The sequence below is a fragment of the Tursiops truncatus genome, chromosome 20, assembly GCF_011762595.2.
Source record: "Tursiops truncatus isolate mTurTru1 chromosome 20, mTurTru1.mat.Y, whole genome shotgun sequence".
Taxonomy (NCBI): domain Eukaryota; kingdom Metazoa; phylum Chordata; class Mammalia; order Artiodactyla; family Delphinidae; genus Tursiops; species Tursiops truncatus.
Window position 1 is genome coordinate 3,183,701 of NC_047053.1, and position 21,838 is coordinate 3,205,538.

A 21,838-nucleotide genomic window follows, 5' to 3' on the forward strand; every position below is an offset into this window, starting at 1 on the left:
ACACGATGAGGTCAAAAGCGCCATTAGGTGGAAATGCTCCCTCCTGTGCCACCGTGTTAATCAAGCTTTTCTCAGAATTCTAGGAACATAGCATGTTCTGTAAGTTAGAGATTCTTTACTTGTAACCTACATCTGTCAAGTAATCAAATCTCTTTTTAGCCTGCTAAGAACTGTTGAAAAAAATATAATAAATCAGAAATGAACTTAAAAAAAATTGAAGTGTAGTTGATTTACAATGTTTTATTTACATTGTAAACGTAAATTTACAATCATTTACAATGGAGTATGCGATGTGTAGTATAGTTGATTTACTATATATATATATATATATATATATATATACCGTTTCAGATTCTTTTCCCTTATAGGTTATTACAAGATATTCAATATGGTTCCCTGTGCTCTACAGTAGATCCTTATTGTTTATTTTATATACAGTAGTTTGTATCTATTAATCCCAAACTACTAATTTATCCCTCCCCCACCCCTTTTCCCCTTTGGTCACTGTAAGTTTGTTTTCTATGTCTGTGAGTCTGTTTCTGTTTTGTAAATAAGTTCATTTGTATCACATTTTAGATTCCACATAGAAGTGGTAGCCTATGGTATTTGTCTTTCTCTGACTCCCTTCACTTAGTATGATAATCTCTAGGTCCATCCATGTTGCTGCAAATGGCATTATTTCATTCTTTTTTATGGCTGAGTAGTATTCCGTGGTGTGTGTGTGTGTGTGTGTGTGTGTGTGTGTGTACCACATCTTCTTTATCCAGGCATCTGTCGATGGACATTTAGGTTGCTTCCTTGTCTTGGTTATTGTAAATAGTCACAACCATGGATTTGAAGCTTGAGGCACCAGAGGGAGTTGTGGACTCGGTGAGGTGTTGAAATAGAAGCGCTATTTCTTTTCTCTTTACTTTCCCCAATGCTTTTCTAATATTTTTTTCTGTTTCCATTTAACTGAGGCCATCGGTTGCCGAACAGCTGGAGGTGACAGTATCTTTTCTTCACACTAGACGCTCATTAGAAACAAAACAACTGGGGCCTCAGACTGAGACTATCTTTTATCTTCACTGGTAGAACTCTCTAGGATGGTGGGTGGTCCAAGTAGGAAGTGGGGCTGCTTTTCCTCTGCCGGATGTACGGGAAGGGTTTTGTTTCTTCAATCTCTCTCTTTTGGCTTCTATCCATGTCTCTCCCTGGCTCAGGCTATGGACAGCTGCATAGAACTGACCCCCAAAAGCCCACTTCTCTGTCGGTAGGACCAGGATGGGTGTTCTGGTCCAGTCCCTTCACATAAAGGCAGCATGAAGAGGCTTTGCACGTCCTGACACCGTGGATTTGAGGATGGAGGGAGGGGACCAGCTGAGGAAGCAGGTAGTCCCCAAAAGCTGGAAGAGGTAAGGAGAGCTTCCAGGAAGTAATGGACCCTGCTGCCACCTTGATCTCGGCCTGGTGGGATCCTCGTGAGACTTCCTTCTACTGAACTGTAAGGTTAGGTTTGGTCACAGAGAATCCTGGGTGATATTGAGGCTGGACATGAAGCAGCAGCCGTGACATGAGGCATAGTATCTGAGCAAGGTGGTGATGTAGAAAGATGCTGAACTCACCCCCTTCCAGGGACACACTGAGTCTACAGCCACCTAGGGAACAATTTCCACTTCAGAAAACCTAAGAGCTGGCTGAGTGACGACGACAAATCAGGCAAACAAGAAGAAGACCTCATCAGAGTGGGTGGGAGAGGCTGGAACAACCTCACCCTAAACCCCACCCACAGCACAGCGTCCCCCAACTGAGAGGGAATTCAAAACCCAGAGCTTCTCCCTGAACAGCGAAGGCTTCCAACCCCATGTCAGACATCCTGACTTTTAAGACGTACACTCGAGAGACAAGCCTCCCAAACATCTAACTTTGAAAACGAATGGAGCTCACATCCTGAGACCCATCAGAATGTAAGGATCTGAGAAATGGCTCCTGAAGTCTCCTCAACTCAGACGCACCCGCCCCAGGGCTCAACTCAGTGGCAGCTGATAGCACCCAGACTGAAAGTGATGGAGGGTCCCCTGCTTATAGAAAAGCAGCAGCTTGAGGGCTGGCATCTGTTTTCACACACACATCTAGGATCATGCGGGAAGAGTCTCTAGGGGTGGAGCCCGGCAGGAGCTTACCCTTTGCCAGCTCAGGAGCCCCAGCATCTCCCAGAAGGGAGCTTTTCCACGGATCTGGTACCCAGGGCCCCTGTTCTGGGTCTATTCACCCGAGGGTGGCCCACACCACAGGACTCCCCTCGAGGCCCATGGGCGTCCACAGGGCTGCTGCTAATGAGAGAGTTGGAGAAGGCGTGTGGGCAGGACTTGGTTGTGTGCGTTGAGGTGCTGACTCACACACGTGGGGTGGGGACCCCCATTTGTATCCTTCTCCAGGTCACACAAACATTAGGGACAGACATGCTTGGAGCATAATTGCTTTAATCAGGTGGGGACGGCAGAGAAGTAACAGAGATGCTTAGTGACTTGGTTAAAGTCATCGGAAGTGGCCGATCTGGAATTTGCCCACATGGCTAACTTCAGATTTTTTTTTTTTTCTCAATTTTTTCCCAGTAGGATCTGTGCAAAGATGACTTATGTGTGTATATCCATCCATCTGTTCTTCCACTCAGCAATTACTCGCATTCTCTCTCCCTCTCTCTCTCCATTCTTCCTTTCTCACTCCCCGCCCCCTCTCTGCTTTGAAGTCACCAACAGATATGCAGACTCATGCCTTGTGTGATGCACAGTGGTGACTGCACCGCGTGCTCCCAGATCCCACGTCAATAAAGGACTCCTGGCTACAGCTGCTGGGCATGTTGTCAGCACACAGCCCCCAGCTGTTGGCCCCTCCAGGATGTCTCAGCTGCAGAAAGCCCTCCTTGCGCAAATACATGCCCCTTCCTGGGGAGCCTCACAGCCCATGGCTCATGGATGCGGGGTCCAGAGGCCTGGTTATCTCAGCGTCACTAGGACAACACTCAGGTTACACGATAGCTCCCCAGAAGCCTGTAGCATACACCGAGTTGTCACTTGGTCTTCCTGGCAGCTCATTGCTGCCCTCTGCCCAATCCTGCTTCCTTCTTCTCCCTTCCATGGGTCTTGACACCAAGGGCATTCTTTTTTTATTTATTTATTTTTTTTGTGGTACGCGGGCCTCTCACTGCTGTGGCCTCTCCCGTTGCGGAGCACAGGCTCTGGACGCGCAGGCTCAGCGGCCATGGCTCACGGGCCCAGCCGCTCTGCGGCATGTGGGATCTTCCCGGACCGGGGCACGAACCCGTGTCCCCTGCATCGGCAGGCGGACCCTCAACCACTGCGCCACCAGGGAAGCCCAGCATTCGTGCTTTTTTGCCTCTTCTTCAAGGAGCCAGGCAGCCAAGGGGGACTCTCTTCTAGAAGCACGTGTGTGCCCACGTGAAAACGCTAAGGCTTCCAGAACCACGTCTGTGACTCGCTGTCAGCCTTCTGAAAACTCTGTATTCACATTGTAAGTACTTGATGAAGAGACCTCACAGTAAATTCCTGGCCAGAGATGGATGGCCTGAGTTTATTCAAAGGCCAAATAATTTCCAGACATTGATTTTGGATGGAAACACATGTCTTTTCCCCTGGAAATGATTTCCTTGTGAGATAGATAGGCAACCCCCGACTTGCAAATAGACGATTCAGAAATTTCATTCGTAAGTCAGTCATTTGGAACGCACCAGGCCTTTTTTTCCCCATAGAAATAATATTACAAATGGCGGTTCAGGACCCAGGCTAGCCCCAGCTTATGGACTGACTCTTACTTAACCCATGCCTCGGTTGGGTGCTTCAGTGGAGAGCAGTGGAAAACCAGAACCACACAATACTCTTTGCTATAGAAATGGTATCAAATGGTGGCTTTGGGTATAGTGTCTGGGACAGACTAACTGCACTTGACAAGCACTAGCTGTGTGACTTTGGGTCAGTTACCTAATTTCTCAGTTTCCTTGTCCACAGAAGGGAGAATGATATTAAGATTTAGTTCATAGAGCTGTTGTATGAGAATTACACACACACACACACACACACACACACACACACACACCCCTTCGAACCCAGTAAAGACCCTTGTGATCCTTTGCTATCATCATTGTTGGTTCTTGTAACTGGCATGGTCCTGAGTCTATTTCAATCACTGATTGAACAAAAAACAGTCATCGTGGAATATTAACAACAAAACCAAAAAAATGGTATTTTTTTCCCCCTCATAGTTATTGCTGTTCGGTTAAAATAAGGTGAAATTAGAGGAAACGAGGAAACAGATGGGTATGGATGTTGAATTATAGGATATTTTCAATGAAATATTGATCTTAAAAGGGTTAAGTTTGGGAGGGATAAATTAGGAGTGTGGGATTAGCAGATACAAACTACTATATGTAAAACAGATAAACAACAAGGGCCTACTGTTTAGCACAGGGAACTATACTCAATATTTTGTAATAACCTACAAGGGAAAAGAATATGTAAAGAATATATATATGTGGAAGTGAATCACTCTGCTGTACACCCGAAACTAACACAACATTGGAAAACAAATATACTTCAATAAAATAATAAATATATAAGAAGAAACACACAAAAATAAAGTACAAAAAAGAGTTAGGTTTACTTATTATAAGTAATTTGGAAAACATAGAAAACCATATAAGAGAAAATGAATTCTCTCCAAATCTGATCACCCAGAAATCCCCACTTTTTATTTTGTTACCTTTCGGTATTCTGTCTTAGGCATGTGTACAATTGTCTAAAAGTGGTTAAAAATAATTATAATTAACCATCCATATTATTTTCATACTTGATTTATTCACTTAGCAACGTACCGTAAAGATGGGATTTCTAATGGCATCCGGCTTCCATCACGTGGACGTGTTAAAACTGAAATAGCCAATCCCGAGTTGATAGATATTTTGTCTGTTTCCCTTTTTATACTATTCTAAATAATGTTGGTATAACAATACAGATGGATAAAAATTTACTCACGTTACTATTTATTTCCTTTAACAAAGAAATTAAGTTTTTAGAAAATTTTGCATAGATTTGACTCATAATTTAAGAGTTTTGGTACATTTGTTGAGCTGGCATCTAGAGAGAGTTTTTCTCACTGTTGTGGCCTCTCCCGTTGCGGACCACAGGCTCCGGACGCGCAGGCTCAGCGGCCATGGCTCACGGGCCCAGCCGCTCCGCGGCATATGGGATCCTCCCGGACCGGGACACGAACCCGTGTCCCCAGCATCGGCAGGCGGACTCTCAACCACTGTGCCACCAGGGAAGCCCTAGAGAGACTGTTTTAATTCACCTTTTTTTCTAGCAAGGAGAATGCAATTTCCTAGAAAGTTTCCTTAATTCTGAGATTGAGAATGTATTTAATTTTGCCAATCTAATAGATGCAAGGGGCATCTTGTGATTTTAATTTTCATTTTTGAACCTGAGAATGAACATTTTTCATATGTTTATGGTCCACTGGAATTTTTTAAATCAATGATCTCTTCCCAGTCTTTGATGATTTTTCTATTGCCGTTCATCTTTTCAACTTGTTTTCTTTCCTGTTTCCCTTAAGGAAAACGACGTTTTCTTTGTAGTCATACAATACAAAGATGTATTTAGAATTTAAAAACTCGCACTGTGTGCTTCAGAACAGACACTGTTATTGGAAAGTGAACTGAAACTCCTTAGGGATGATTGACAGCGGCCACCGCGGGATGGAACGGTGAGGCTGAGTAGGGTAGTGGGGCAGAGAGACAAGGAACGTGGTCTCCAGTCACCGGATGGAGTACGTACAGTAACAGGAAACTCAGGAGCAGGCAGCATCTGATATGCAGAAAGGTTTTACTTTTCATATGTGTGCAAATAAGTGGAAAATTAAAATGAGAGAGGGGAGAATGAATACGTGGAGGATTTTGAAAGTATCAGACAAATTGAGTCAAGAAATTCTGCTGCCTTTCCGGATGTCAGTTAGGTGGTCTCCCTGGTGAAGACTACTTCTAATAGCTTATGAAATAACAAGGATTTGGTAGTGGAGAGTTAGTTCACATTCCTACCACCGGAGTTAGGGCAGCTATAAATGATAAATGCATAACTACTTGGTATTTTATTAGATTATGTCTTGATTAGAAAGAAAAGGGCAAGCTCTTCAGTGCATTTTTAAATTCTCAGAAAATTTAAATGATATCAACCTAAAAGGAAATGCTGAAGGGTAGGAGTCCTCCTTTGCCTAGGAGGTGGAATTATGAAATGAACGATGTGGTGAGAATGGAAGAATGCTGAAAAATCAGAACATTTAAAAGGGGGAGAAAAGGAAAGTTATATACAGAGAGATTACACAAAAAACACAAGTACAGGGTAGACTTTATAAAAAGATCTTAAGAGGTGATGACATAGGGGTTGATAGATATAATGCAATACGAATTACAAGTTATTGGAAAAATCCATAAAAAGTTTAGAAGAATTAGGGGAAAAAAACCCTTGAAGATTCACATGCCAAAGTGTATGAGAATCATATACTCAGGAAATTATACTATTAAAAAAGGGTAGATAATACCCAATATAAATGGAGACAAGAAGCTGGGTATAGATTAGAAATACCTGTCTTGGGATCGGGGGATGGTACATAGTGGCACAGTTCTGAAAAACTCGGAGGATGGGGTCGAGAGGACAAAATACATAAAGCCAGGGGAATATTAGCTGCTGCAGGGGGAACCTGCAGTGTGGACCGAGATGGGTTAGACAGGAGTTAGCAGAGTGGAGAGGGGGCAGGTCGTAGGGAAAGACACTTGGCAGGCGGGAGTAGGGGTCTCACAGCATAGTGGGAGAGGGTGCGTGATGAGCAGGTTCCAGCAAGTTTGTCTAGGGTGGTCTGGCAGGTGGAGAGGAAACCATCAAGGAAGGTGATCAGTGGAGAGCCATGGAGTTGGCTGGTGAACTGGAATTTGCCAGAGGGACTCCTTCCCCGCGGCAAACTGTCAAGAGCATGGCGCAGCCTCCATCCTAGGAGGATGGAGCGTCGGTTAGAATCGCGACTCACAGGAGGGCCTGTTAACTCACGAATCTGCCTCTCCCGTTCCTAATACAAGCTGGGATCTTGGCTCCAGGGAAAGTACAGGACAGAAACTGCTAGAAAGTAGAGTCCCTGCATTTTGAACCTAAGCGCCTTCTGTAAAACCCTCCTTTCTGGGGACAGGGATACAGCCTAGCACTGAAGCTAGGGCAAGTGGGGCACAGATAGCCCAAACAATGACACCAAAAAGGAATCAAACAAGAAGACAAAACCTGAAAGGAAAGAAGGGAAACCTACGTTCATCCAAGCATTTGCCTGTGGAATAGAAGCTGATATCTGCTGGAGAAAATAATTTCACAGTGTGGGAAGAAATTGTAAATTGGATCTGGTCGACCCTTTTCAAAATACTTTATCTGGAATTCAGCCTGTGGTTCTTAATAACCACGTTCAGTCCTTCAAACAACTGAGCTTAAAAAAATCTCCATTTGGATTTAAATATTTCTGAGATAGATTATTCTTGACTTAAACAGTCTAAGGAACATAAAATGTTTGGCCAAGACTCAGGATGGGTGTTGTAAACACCCAGGACTGCCCTGTCGAGTACACACTGTGTGTCTGCCCTTCAGCTCTCCTGTTCTCTCCCTCGGCGTCAGACCGTAAATTGTTACTCTTAGGATTATGTTGTCTCATCATATACAGATGTTGCTTTCCACTTGCTCTTTAATTTATTTCTTTGTTATTCCACAAAAGGTTGGATCTAGTTTGGATCAAGAGCCGTTTAAAGAGGGAGGAGAGGGCTTCCCCGGTGGCGCAGCGGTTGAGAGTCCGCCTGCCGATGCAGGGGACACGGGTTCGTGCCCCGGTCCGGGAAGATCCCACGTGCCGCGGAGCGGCTGGGCCCGTGAGCCATGGCCGCTGAGCCTGGGCGTCCGGAGCCTGTGCTCCGCAACGGGCGAGGCTACAACAGTGAGAGGCCTGCGTGCCGCAAAAAAAAATTAAAAAAAATAAAGAGGGAAGAGAAATTTAGTGGCTCAAGTGAACAAACGCAGAAGAGAGGTAGTAACCACTCTGAGCAAGGACTTGGGACCATCTGGAACCTGTCAGTTTCACTTCTCTGCTTCCCTCTGCTGTGGCTACTTTGTCAGAATGCCACACAACTGCGTGGTGGGTAAGGTGGCCCCCAGCAGATCCGGATGCATATCCTAACACTTCCATGCCTGGAGAAGGGAAAAAGCTTTTTTTCTTCTAGTTTAGTTAGGAAAAAAAAGTCCTAAGAAGAACACTAATTGGCCAGGCTTGAATCACCCATTCAGTCTTTGAACTGGGGCAGGGGACCAGGTTTGGGTCACGGGTTTATTACCTTTTACAAGAATGTGGGAGGAAGAGTCATTCGCCACAGGGGTGGGGGAATCCCTGTAAGCCAGGAAGCCATCTCACGTTGTCTTGATTACCTCAGATAAGAAAACTTGCAAAGAATTTGAGATCATTAAGTAAACAAGACAGTGAGTGAGGGCAGCTGGGTTGCGGTGGGGATTTGCAGGGACTTGTAACGGCCGGAGCTTGGAGCTGGGTTGGTTTGTTTCCAGGTGGTATGAGGTAACAGGAATGTTTCTGTAAATTCAAAATGAGAATATGTTCCTGTAATGCAAAACACGCAACCTCTCTTTTTCTAGAGATCTGACAGAGTTGATCCCTCCTAGTCAGTAATAGATGAGAAAAAGCAAAGCTGCAGGGGGCAGGGATAGACGTCCCAAGATGCACTTTAATCGTCCACGTTTACACAAACAAGGATTTGTGCAAACAAGTATCCGCTGAAGACCTTTATAGGGTTTTACAAGGACATCGATAAGGTCCCAGTCAAAAACCCAGCACCAGCCTGAGTCTACTGAAAGAGCTTCTAGAAACTCAAGGACCCCAAGTTACATCGGCCACAGGTGATATCCTGCCGTCCCTGCAACCTGCCCACAAAACACTGAGAATGTAGCATAACTTATAAACAGGTACAATAGATTCATGGGTAGAAGAAGGCACACCTGCAACCCCAGGCAAAAGGGGCTCCCAAACAAAGCCCTGTGTCATTAAAACCCCAAATTCACACTGGGTGGCCATTGACCAGGTAATGGATTCTGTGATACAAATTACTGGGCCCAAGAGAACATCAACAAGCATTGGGTAATGAGTTGGGACAGAGAATTTACATAGAGGTTCTCAAGTGTATGCTGAGGTTTATTTAGAGCTCAGTCTTTGAGATTAGCTATAGCTGGATTCGAATACTACCTCCATCACCTCATGCCAGAGGTGACCTGGGGCTAACACATCCTCTCTGAGCCACAGGGATAATAAAAAGAGCTGCTTCATAGAGATGTGGTGAGGATTGTGTGAAGTAAGCATAGAGAAAGCATAGTTTCTACTGTAGTCAGTAAATATGATCCCATTCTCTTGCTGGCAACCAAAGTGATCTCCTAAAATTCAAATCGGAGCCTATTGTCCTCCTACTTAAAATCCTCCCAGGGCAGCCCATTGCAAGTAGGATGACATCAAAACTCCTCACCGTGGCTTACAAGTCCTTCAAGCATCTGGTTCTCGGTTTACTTTGCGAGCTCTTGTTTACCAATTTCTCCCTCATTCATTTTTCTTGCTACGTCGATTCTATTTTAGATTTCACCAACCTCCAAGAAGTTTCTGAAGCCATGTAAACGTCCCCAAGACTTTCCCATGGGATCTCATCCTCCACCTTCCTCCATCACGTGCCATCTTGGAGGTGGTTCAAGACATCACTGTTCCCATGGGTTTCTGTTCGCTGGTGCTCCACCCAGCCCCAGCCATTCACTTACTGTTAGACCATGTTTTTTTTTTTTTCCTTTCTTTCTGAAGGTCTCCACAGAATTTCCTCTGAAACTATTGACCTCGATTCGTGTCCTGATCCTGAGTCTTCTAGGCACTCATCTTGTCCAGCTACCCACGGCTGGTTTTATTCAGACCGAGAAGCAAACCAGAAGTAGGATGAGAAGCTCTGGCTCCTGAATCCGGGCTCACAGAGATCACTGCTCAGAGCTCCACCAGCCACACCCCCCCTTCTGAATACTTGACAGTTTTCATTCTTGAATGCACTCCACACTTCCCCATGTAGGACCCTTCGCAGATCCCACAGTCAAAACACTTACCTGGCATAAATGATGTCTTCCTGGCCAGCCATCTTGGTCACTTGCCACACCTTGGCTGACTTCCACGACTAATGTCATTTAGGTTTTTCCTAAAGGACAGAGAGATCTGCTTTCCGTCTGATTCCCTGGATGGGTCATGGCTCAGAAAACTGGTCTTGGGATTCCACAGAATAGAACTTAGTTCCTGCAGAACTTCATATGTTTCACGGCATCTGTCCTGACAAGTTTGGGCCGTAAAGATAGGGTCTTTGGCAGTGGGGCAACTTTAGTTTCTTGTGATGAATCTAGAATTTCTGATGTTTACCTTTTCTCTATCAGCATGGGCACCTGTCTTTGGCTGGGTTTCTGGGGATACAGGGTTCAAGTACAAAAGTTTATTCGGGAGGTGATCCCAAGAAAACTCAGTGAAAGGTAGAGACATGAGCAAGGAAGAACAAGAATCAGGTCCTTACTAACTCCAATTACTTATTGTTTGGGGGTTCCTGGAAGTGATGGTAACTCCCCGTAACCATCAGCTTTCCGGGAAGGTTCAGATACCTAGAGAGAGCCTTCGGTCAAACAGTCATAGTTGTTTATAGCTGGAGGCCGTCAGCCTGGTGCGTGCAGAGATAGTAACAGCTAAGGGAATATGGGCAGAAGTTCACTGAGACCATCTGCTACAGCAACCAGCAAATCATTGCCCTCTTTCTGGCTGTTATCACCATCTGTATCCATAATCAAGAGGAAATGTGGTATAAACTCTGACAGAAAAGAGACGTCCTCTGCCCTCGAACCAGAGCTCACCTCTGATGTTCTTTGCTCTTCCTGGATGACCTATCTGACTTCCTATGACACCGTTATCCTTAACGATGGTGAGATTAAAACTCTGACGCCTGGAATTTGACGTCTTACTCCGTGTTATGCCACGCTTACTGTTCTTTTGGGGGTCATACCGATGGCTGCCCTGCGGAGCTCAGGTCATACCCCTGGCCAGAGTGATTGCACGAATTGTGAAAAGCAGTCCTTTCAGAAAGGATCAACTCCCTTGAATGGTTAAACGAACAACTCTTCCAATGAGTATGAACAGAACTGCATTTCTCAAGCTTTCTTTCTCTAATTATAAATCTGCCTTAACAAACAAATCAAAGTTATTCCTGCAAGAGTTAGAGGTCTGATTTAGCAAAGTGTTTCTGAGCTAGAAGACGCAGATTTCGCTTGCAGTGTGTGTGCGTGAGAGAGAGAGAGGAGGGAGAGAGGTATCAAAGGGCCAGTGGGGAAGCCAACACGGCACATGATTTTTACTACGGCAGTTGAGGGTTAAAAGGAAAGAATGAAGCCTATCCCCATTCCTGTTCTGATTGAAACTTTAATTTTAAAATAGTCTTTGGCTTGAAAGATAGAACTGCAACATCTTTCCACATAAATGGCAAAGCAAGACACGTTTTTATGTATCGTTTTATGGGGTTTTCTCCGCACCTTAATGTCTAACCGTTTTATAGTGCTTGGCTTTGCAGGACCCTAGAGGTGACCTGCGAGCGATACTGGTTCTTTTATTTGTAACACAGGAATAGGTAAGAAAGTGTCTGCACACCAATGACAAGTTATTGCAATCTTAACAAGAAATAAAGCAGTAAAAATGGCTCAGATTTAAAACTTAAAAGAGGGTGGAATATATATATATATATATATATATATATATATATAGAGAGAGAGAGAGAGAGAGAGAGAGAGAGAGAGAGAGAAATCTTCCAAATAGAATAATGAAGTTAATTGGTATAACTGAGTTTTACAAATCACACTTGAAGATTAACTGCATTTTCCCAACTGGAAAGTTCTCTCTCTCTCTCTCTCTTTTTTTTTTTTATCAATTTGGTGGCCCAGAAATAAACAACGCTGAAGAGCCTCTGCAGTCCCTTGGTTTGGAGAGTTTGGAGTGCATCTTTAAAAATGTATTTTTGAGGAGTTGTAGCCTCCATGGTCTGTGAGCTTTTATCTATAGAGCTATCTATTTATTTGCTGTAAGATCTATTATCAGTGAGATGTGATTATTTGCAGATTATGAAAACTCTAGATCGTTTTCATCTGTTCTTGTGTGTCAACTGCATGTTTTGGTGTTAGGGGAATCCATCCCTTTCCAGTTTTTAATCATGCGTTACTTTACAAGCATTTTGAGGTTCTTTTTTTTTTTTTATAAGAAATGATCTTAAACATTCACTTTTTCTTCTTCCTCAGTCTTATTCCAATAGTTATGGAAGGTAACTTGAGGTGTTGGAGAAGAACAGAGGCTTTGGTTTTAGAAGGTTTTGGCTCCAATCTTGGCTCTGCTGGTAACTAATTGTGTGACCAAGGTTAATTAGCTAACTCCATTCAGATTTGGTTTTCTCACCTAGAAAAGGGGAATATTGACAATGTTTACTTCATCAGTATATCACTAGTGTGACTATCAAATGATGTAATTAAATCATACAATACGTGGTAATATATAATCAATGTAACATATAATACATTGGGAACGTAAAACATTTACAGTGTTAGAACACAGCATCCCTCGTAGCCAAAACATTGAATGCTGATGGATTTGGTCGTATGTCAAAGCAAATCATGTATCGTAGCATAAGAAGCAAGACAGAGACATGAGTGGAAGAGGCTACACCATTTCCGGTTCTGGGCTTACTGTTTGAGGATCCACTTACAATATTTAATGGCTGGTGTTCTTTAGGAAAAAGGGATTTCCACCAAGATGCCTTGGCCTCTTCAAAGGATCTCTAGACAAAGCAGACCTCTTTTGGCAAGAATATTCGAACCCAAATATTTTATATGTAAAGTAGTGAAGGAAAATGTCTACAATATGCCTATAAAAGTTGAAACTTAGTATTTTAGAGTCCTCTCTTGGTTTTCCTTTTGCACCAGAATCGCTTTCTTACTCCAGAGAGGTGATGCGTAGGAAGCCGCAGGAACATTCAAAGGCTTCGGAGAAATTTGCTTCTTAGGTCATAGGTGCATGGATGGCTCAAACCTCACTTCTTTTTTTTTTTTTTTTTTTTTGGCAGTATGCGGGCCTCTCACTGTTGTGGCCTCTCCCGTGGCGGAGCACGGGCTCCGGACGCACAGGCTCAGCGGCCATGGCTCACGGGTCCAGCCGCTCCGCGGCATGTGGGATCTTCCCGGACCGGAGCACGAACCCGTGTCCCCTGCATCGGCAGGCGGACTCTCAACCACTGCGCCACCAGGGAAGCCCAAACCTCACTTCTGAGTCTTGTCGGTTAGTTAAGACTCATTCCCACACAGTAGAGACCTGAGACTTGGAAGGGAGAATTTATATGAGAAGAGACTAGACATTTTCTAACTATCGTTTCCCAAAGCCATTCCTCAGGAATGTCCCAAGAGAAGCTCCCCTACATTTTCCCTACGATCTAATACGTTTCCTATGGTCCCATAAAACCTGTTCTTGAAAATTCACCATGCATATAGTATATTGAGTTCTCAGAAGTCCTGGTATAAAGAAGTTGATATGAATGACTTTCTTTAACTCAGTGTTTCCCCAAATTGTGCGTCCATGACTACTTCGTGGAATTAGTGTCCCATGCAGTAGATTTCAGGGTACACCAGGCTAGCTCATCACGCCTACTGGTGTCAGTTTAAGTGGTGGTAGGGACCTGTCCTCTGTGGTCCCATGTCCCTTATCTCTGCTCTGGGCAGCCTAGGCATGTCTGCATATGTTGCAGGGATCAGAATATCCAGGGAATCAGGGATGCCATTTGCAAGACACAACTTTGAGACTCAAACCCCTCTGGTCCCACAGCTTCAGCGTGGATGCAGGACACACACAGACAGAAGACTTTGGTCCTCGCCTGGACTGAGGTATCGGAGTGCCTCAGCCGAGCCTTCACAAAGAGGTGACGTTAAAAGAATCCATCAGAGTTCAGATCTTTGTGCCAGCTGTTACGTTTTCTTTCCTCTGAGGCTGGAGAAACTTGGCAACACTGAGTTTTCCATTTCCAAAATATGTTTCAACCTAAAAAAGAAAAGACAATAATTAAAAATGAATGATGAGATGTTTGTGTTTGTGAGAAAAGAAGAAAAAAACGGACTCCTCAGATATTAATAAAAGTGCTTGAAACCTCTCTGGAGACCCCACTTACGTCTCAAGGGAGAATTTCTTTGCAAATATTGAAAATTGGAAATATAGAAAAAAATCTGTTTATTCCCAAGAGAGCAGTACAAGCATGGGTAGAGAGAAGCCAAATTATTCCTCTCGTTTTCTTTTCAATTTGATTTTGGGGATGAACTGAGACTACAGCCATAGACTTGGCAAGTTCTCTTTTCACACGTCTCCTGGGTTTTCTCCACGACTGGAAACCATTTGTGATCATAGAAGGAAATGCTCTTGCTGACAAATGGGCGTTCCTTGCTGCAGAGGTTCCAAGGTTTGTCATGACAGCAGCTAAAACCTGCGTTCCCAATGAGGGTAAGTTGCAAGCACCTGGTGGGGAATAAGTAACATTTTGCTGCCTTTTCTGGCTTGGGATGATTGATGTTTCCCTGTGTGTGGTCACAGAGTGGGAAGGCTCCCCGTGGGACTGTAAAGAAACCACTCTATCGCATAAAACAAGGGAGACTAAGAGATGAATGGAGAGGAACTTTCTCTAGAGCAACGCTTCTCCAAGTGCAGTCCCTGGACCAACGGCATTAGCATCATCTGGTAAAAATGTGTCAGAAATGCAAATTCTAGGGCCCCACCAAACCTCCGGAATCAGAAACTCCTGGGGTTGGGACCAATATTCTGTGTTTTAACGAGCTCTAGACTCCAATGATTTTGACGCTGCTAGAGTTTGAGGACCACTGCTCAAAACAAACAAACAAACAAACAAAAAAACCCAACCCAACGATCTGGCCAGTTGGATAGAGCATCACCAGATGTTCTTCAGATATTACTTTTGTATCTCCTCTGTGGTACAGCCTCAGTCTGATCCCTTTGCCACTATGTCCTGCTCCAGGGTTAATGGTAGTATCTGTTCTCATTCACGTGTACTCAAACATGGCTAAGAAACCCTGAATTCCCCAAGTCCAAAGAATTCTGGCTGACATTTTCTAAAGCAGCGATGGTCAACTTTGGCTGTGTATTGGAATCGTCTGGGGAAAGATTTGAACACTCCAGATGCCCAAAGCTACATTTCTAGACAAATGAAATTAAAAATTGGGGATAGGAGGGATAAGACCCAGGTGTCGGCATTTTAAAATCTGAGATGATTCCAATGTGCAGCAAAATCCTGTATCCTCATTCTGATACGTCTCTGCAGGCACTTTTCCTCGCCCCTTCTTATTCTATTCTTTGCAGACCATGGCTTCTGATTTCCTGAACTCCAACAGCAAGTCTACCTGGACACTGCATTGTATACTAAGTCATTGTCTTCACCCTTTCGTCTGCTCCAAGACTCCGAGATGCCATTCTAAGACCCTTAGAGGCAACAGTGCTAGAGCCCCTTCCTCTGGCCACTGACCTCATTTTAATCGATCTCTAGCTCCTGCCTCACCTTCCTCCCTGCTTGTCCCAACACTGCACTTTTCATGCTCCCTGGCACAGCAGTGTCTGCTGCCTTGGGTCCTTTGGGTCTTGAGACCTTTAGGCTTGGTCTTTTCGGCAAAGGATGGAGCATGGAGCATCTTGGGTGGGTCCTCAGAAATACCTAAAGTAAAGTTTGGGAAGATTAGGAGTAGACAGAGCCTTTGCTCTTTGATGTTAGTGGGGTTTTGGGGAGCAGAAGAGGTGGGCAGAGCCCCAGAATCAGCTCTCAATGAGAAATGTGCAGGTATGTTCACATGTGCTCACAGGTGTGCTGGGAATGGAACCACGTGTGGTGGAGAAAAACCATCTTTGATAACCTTGACTAAAGATACAGAAGAGATACATTCATGACTTGTTTTGATAGTAGGGAAAGTACCATTGATAACTCTTTGACTTCTTACACCTTAGCATGTATCGCAAATGATTACGTGTCATTAACTGTGTTCACGTGGGGGTCCAAACGTCCAGAAAGAGTTTAATGAAGGGTCTGTGTGAGCACAGTGAACCAACCAAGGAGAGCAATGTGTCAGGGACTCTGATGGGCAGAAAGCCATTAACACCCCCAGGCTCAAAGGGGAAAAGTTGGGGAGCTGTTGCAGTGGGAAGGGGGCCAGTCCATAGGATACCTGGCCATAAGTAGAGGCACACGGCCATTGCCAAACCACAGCCTGACAAGGAGGATCTAGAGGAATAAGTACCCTGACCTTGAGTGTCTTTGCTGCATTCGGTCATCAGACATGACTCCATCTGGACCTTAGGTTCCCAGTGCCTTTTTCGGAGCAGCCAAAGTTGGCTTAGCAACTACCAACACTTCCAACGACCAACATGGAGGAGAAAGAAAACACTTAGTACACAATTGAATGAACCCTCTTTTTCTTCCCCAAACCAAAGGCTCCCAAGTCGATGTATTGCATTCGTACAGCAGTTTCCTCTCTGACCCTCAACTCTACCTCCTTCGGGGCTTAAAGCAGAGACTTGGCAAATGTCATCATCTCTGATTTATAGGTGGAAAAAAGTGAGTGCACACGGATGGCTCGTCTACAGGCTCCACGAGTTCCTCCTCTGAGCGTGTGGAGGGGAACTGAGCACAGCCTGATTGCTATCAAAACAAAAGCCAGGCTCTGTCCCTCTGGATGTCTGATTACAAGGGATTTGATGTCAGGGCATCTTCGTTTCACAAATTACATATGAACCTATTAGGGTAACTGAATTAATTTGGAGACTTTTAGCTGCAACTAATCCAGTAACACTTCCAGGATTCTAGGGTTTGAGACAGTCGTTGGAGAAACATGCAGACGTTAATCCTTTGAGAACCGTGGGCAGACAAGGTATCTTTTTGCTATGAACACACAAGCCAAGTGAGAGGCAGCCAGGAAAGTTCCCTAGAACTACTGTATTTGCAGAGAATTCTTGTCCCAACTTGTCTCCAAGACACATGAAGGACAGGCTGAGATGGAAGCCTAGGTTCTGAGAGAGAAGATCTAGACGTAGGTGTAGAGGAAGGAAGTCCAGTAAATGTCTCCAAATATACTCCTCTTGCTTTTTTTTTTTTTTTTTTTTTTTTTGCAGTACACGAGCCTCTCACTGCTGTGGCCTCTCCTGTTGTGGAGCACAGGCTCCGGACGCACAGGCTCAGCGGCCATGGCTCACAGGCCCAGCCGCTCCGCGGCACGCGGGACCCTCCCGGACCGGGGCACGAACCCACGTCCCCTGCATCGGCAGGCGGACTCTCAACCACTGCGCCACCAGGGAAGCCCCTCCTCTTGCTTTTTGACAATATGACTAATTTCCAGTGATGGGTTTCATTGTAATCGTACTTGTCTTTCTCCTATTGACCATCAGGAAACAGAATTAATCATAGATAAAAAGTGATGCCTGCTAACACTTATGAGGTCAAATTTTTTATTCCTTCTTCTGTAGGTGAAGACATTCAGAGTGGCTAATAGAATCAGGCAGTTAGACGTAAAGAAGAGATTATATTTGCATGAATTTAAAGATGGTGTTAGGTTATAAAATCATCGAGTTCGTAATAAGATAATGGGGTTATAAAATCATCGAGTTCGTAATAAGATAACGGGGTTGACGTACTGAGAATCGACCTTGGTCCACCCTCTGATTTGATAAATGAGAAAACCTGATGCATTCAAAATATAATTTTCCAAGTGTGCCACAGATGTCAAAAAGCCAGGTTTCCGTCCTAGATTCCCCAACTTCTTTCTACAACCCATGGATGTGCTGTTTTTAACGAGTTACCATGACATTTTTGTCTGGTGAAGTCTGCATCTTATGTTCACAACCGATGCCGTATGCAAAGAAGGGAATACATGGGCTCATGTAAATTAAATCAGGGCTGAATCTTCAGGCATGGCAAGGACCAGGAACTCAAACTGAGCTTTCAGGATTGGGCTGCTGTCAGCTCTACTGTGCTTGGTGTTGCCTTTGACCTCAGGTTGCCCTTCGTCACCTGGTACCCAAAAAGGCCCAGGTAAATAGAGCTTCCCTTCCAAGTGGCTCACCACCCTGATAAGAAGAGCACACCTTCTCTGGGGACTCTGTAGACGACTCGGGGATTCTGGTTGGGTAGCAGGTACATGTCCAAGCCTGGAGCTGCAATGTAGGCTCCGCCCCATAAGCCCCACAGACTGAGACTGGGAGAGAGCTGGTGAGTCAGCCACAGGCCAGGCGGACAGAGCCACATGCGTGCCGTGGCTCTCTTGGGTGGCACACCCATTCCGTTGAGCTTTTCCATCCTTTCCCGCATTCACCTCTGAACTCTAGAGAAGGCAAGACCAGCAAAAGCATGTATTTTAGGAATTTCTTCTTTGAAGTCTAAAGAACCCTCCCGATTTCCATACAATTCTCAGACTTCGGACTTTGCCTGCACTGAAATTCATGACAGTTTTCTGAAGCAACTTTTCCAATCACGTGGCGATCATTTTCAGACTTCGCAGTTCCCTTCAGGAGAACATTTGTGTTGATTTGACACCATCTGACGTCCTTGTGCCCCAGATAGCAGCAGAGCCAGGACTGAAAGACTCCTTTGGAAACACCTGTTAGAAGCCACACACCTGCTTCCTGATGACCTCACTTGTAGCCACGCAGGCATCCAAGGACGACGGCTCACAGTTCGTAAATCCAACCCTCTCGCCGGTCCTCCATCACGTGTTGGATCAGAAGGCTCCTTTTCGCGTTTCATTCCACCCAGTTTCTGGCAACGGAAAACTCTGATGTTTGCTGAGAGCTTGAAAAATCGACATCGCACACTATTAGCAGCTCTAATTTACCGATGTCATGGCCGTAGACGACTTATTTCTAAGTGTTGAGAAACGTATTGTCATCCGAATGTTAAATGAGGGCTGCTGAGAGATGCTGGGAGTTAAAACGTACAGGGCGAGCCACAGGAAAATGTAATATTTGCATACCTTACTTACAGGAATTATTCGGAGCCAAAAAACCCAAAAAAGACAAAGTCTATAGTTCTTCCAGAATATATTAAATTCCTCCATACCTAAGGTCAGTCTTTCACTGAAGGGAGAGACGTGAATCATACTATCAAGAGGTACTGGTGGCTGGTTAGAGACCATCCTTCTGGAATCCACGTAGCTGACCACGGGGTGTGGACACAGCTCCATCCTGGGGGCATATTCAGTTCCCCGATGGGGCAAAGCTGACTCTTGGGTCTCACCCCAGCATTCCTGAGTCACATCTCCCGGGAAGGGGTCTTCAACATTCCCAGGTCTTAGGCAGGAGTTCAGGCCGCCTAATTCACGGGATGAGCAAAGCACTGCAATCAGCCCCCAACAACCGAGTTTACTGTCTGGAGAGCTTCATAAAGCAGAACCTCCTTGAGACACGGGCTGTCCTGCTGACTTGTGTCCACTTGCTTCAGCTCTGCAGAGCACGTTGGACGGAAAACTCAGGTACCCACCTCCCTGAGGGTCAGGGTCAGAGAACTTCCTGGGGCTGACAGCGTGGTCCGTCTTGATCCTCTGACATCCCTTTTCAGCGGCACCTCTCTTTCGTCTGGATCTTATATAATAGGCATGAGTGTGGGTTGTCCCCAAACTCTTTCCTCCGTGGATTACCACTCTATACTGATGCTCTGCAGAACTCCCTTTGAGAAATGCTGATTCAGATCCAACACATTCTCCATTAAGACGACAAGCAAAACAAAATAATGAATGGATACTCAAATGATTTTCCACGTAACTTTCCTTTGCCCAAATGTCTCTTTATTTTAACTGGGAGAGAACTAGAGGTCACAGAAGTGCATGGTGCATGTGGCTTTGCTCTGAGAATTTGTCTCCACATAGGAGATTTCCTTGCTGCAAAATCCATATCCCTTGTCTTCATGTCCCGGTCTTGGAAATTAGCGTTGCAAAATTCCTTACAATGATTCTATAACTCATCTACCCATCTTCTAGTCTAACCACGTTCTTTAAATTGTTTACACATTTTTTTCTTTTATGGGCAACCTTAAACTGGGTACAATTAGGTATATGAAGAGTTCTAGGTCATGGTTTCCTCAGAGAGCCCCATTCAAATGTGGTCATTGAATACCACTTAGGAGGCCTAATGATTTCTGAACACTAGTTAAAAAGCTGATTAAAGCTACTCTGGTTTTCCGGGAATTCTAAATCTCATGTTCAACTATGAGAATTACAATCGCAAAGAGAGAAACATGCTCACATAACCCATCTAGAACTGAATATTTTGCTTCCAACTCCATACGAGTGCTTAATTAAAGACGGTACCGACGAGATAGAATTTGTTTTCAAAATTCCAAGGCAACTGAATTTTTTAGTTCACGTCTCTCAGCTCCTTTGGGTTTTTATCTCTGGAATTCAGAAACAAAACATAGGCCTTTTGGTTAATGAGATTTTCCTTTAATGGATGATAAGGCCAGGTGATTCCTAACCACTAGGCTCTGATTGTCTTCATCAGAATAATAACATATGGACACGTCGTCCAACCACTTCACAGAGCCCTGAAATGGGATCGTAAAAGGAGAGATGGGAAACTCTGGTTTAGATTAAACCAAATGGCTTGAAGAATTGGCTCTGATGAGCTACACTTTGCTGTTATAAAAGTTCACAGAGGGCTTCCCTGGTGGCGCAGTGGTTGGGAGTCCGCCTGCCGAGGCAGGGGACGCGGGTTTGCGCCCCCGGGCCGGGAAGATCCCACATGCCGCGGAGCGGCTGGGCCCGTGAGCCATGGCCGCTGAGCCTGCGCGTCCGGAAGAGTTCACAGAGGTGGGCCTTCCACAATTTTCTTCTCTTGTGATTGAGATTCGTTGGAGAGGATAGAGCAGGAGCATGGTGTTTGTTTTCAGCAGTCTCGATCCTAGTGACGTCAGTTATACATGAGATGGGTGTGTGACCTCCATCAAATTCCCAACAAGCATTTAACCTTAGCCCCAAATCCAACACACATTCATCATTATTCAAGCCCCACTGGTTCAGCAATGCCCGAAGGGATATCGGTGGGATGGGGGCCGGGGGGAGGGGTGGGTTGGAGGAGAGAAGCAGGGGGAATACAGATGTAGAGGGGGAGTGAGTCCTTTCAGATATGGAAGGGACCCGGGGCAGAGGGATGGAACTTTAACTGCACTATGCCAAAGAACTTGGGTGAGGGAGGGAGAGGCAGGACCATAACTTCAAATCCTGGCTTTGAGACGTGGTCAGCAGCCATGGAGGGCAGGTGGCTGCAGGTCTGGGGGAAGACTGTGAATATTTGTTGATCGCCTCTGAGCGCCAGACCCGGGATTAGGCTCTCAGACACGCTGCCTCATTTATGGTTTACAACTACGGGAAGTAGACATCATCATTAACCAGATAGATCTGGTTTCAAACCCCGAAGATAATGAGAGTAATATGTACTTTATGGGGTTGTTGTGAGAAACGAAGATGATATATATTCAAAAAACTGTGCAGAGTGACTGATGCATAGTAAACACTCAATAAATGTCAGTCTCCCTCATCCCCATCCACCCCCAAACCACCCACAAAACCAATAACAGCAATAAATCTAAAACCCTACTAGAAAGAGGTCATCATCATTTGGCCCATTTCACAGATAGGAAAGGTAA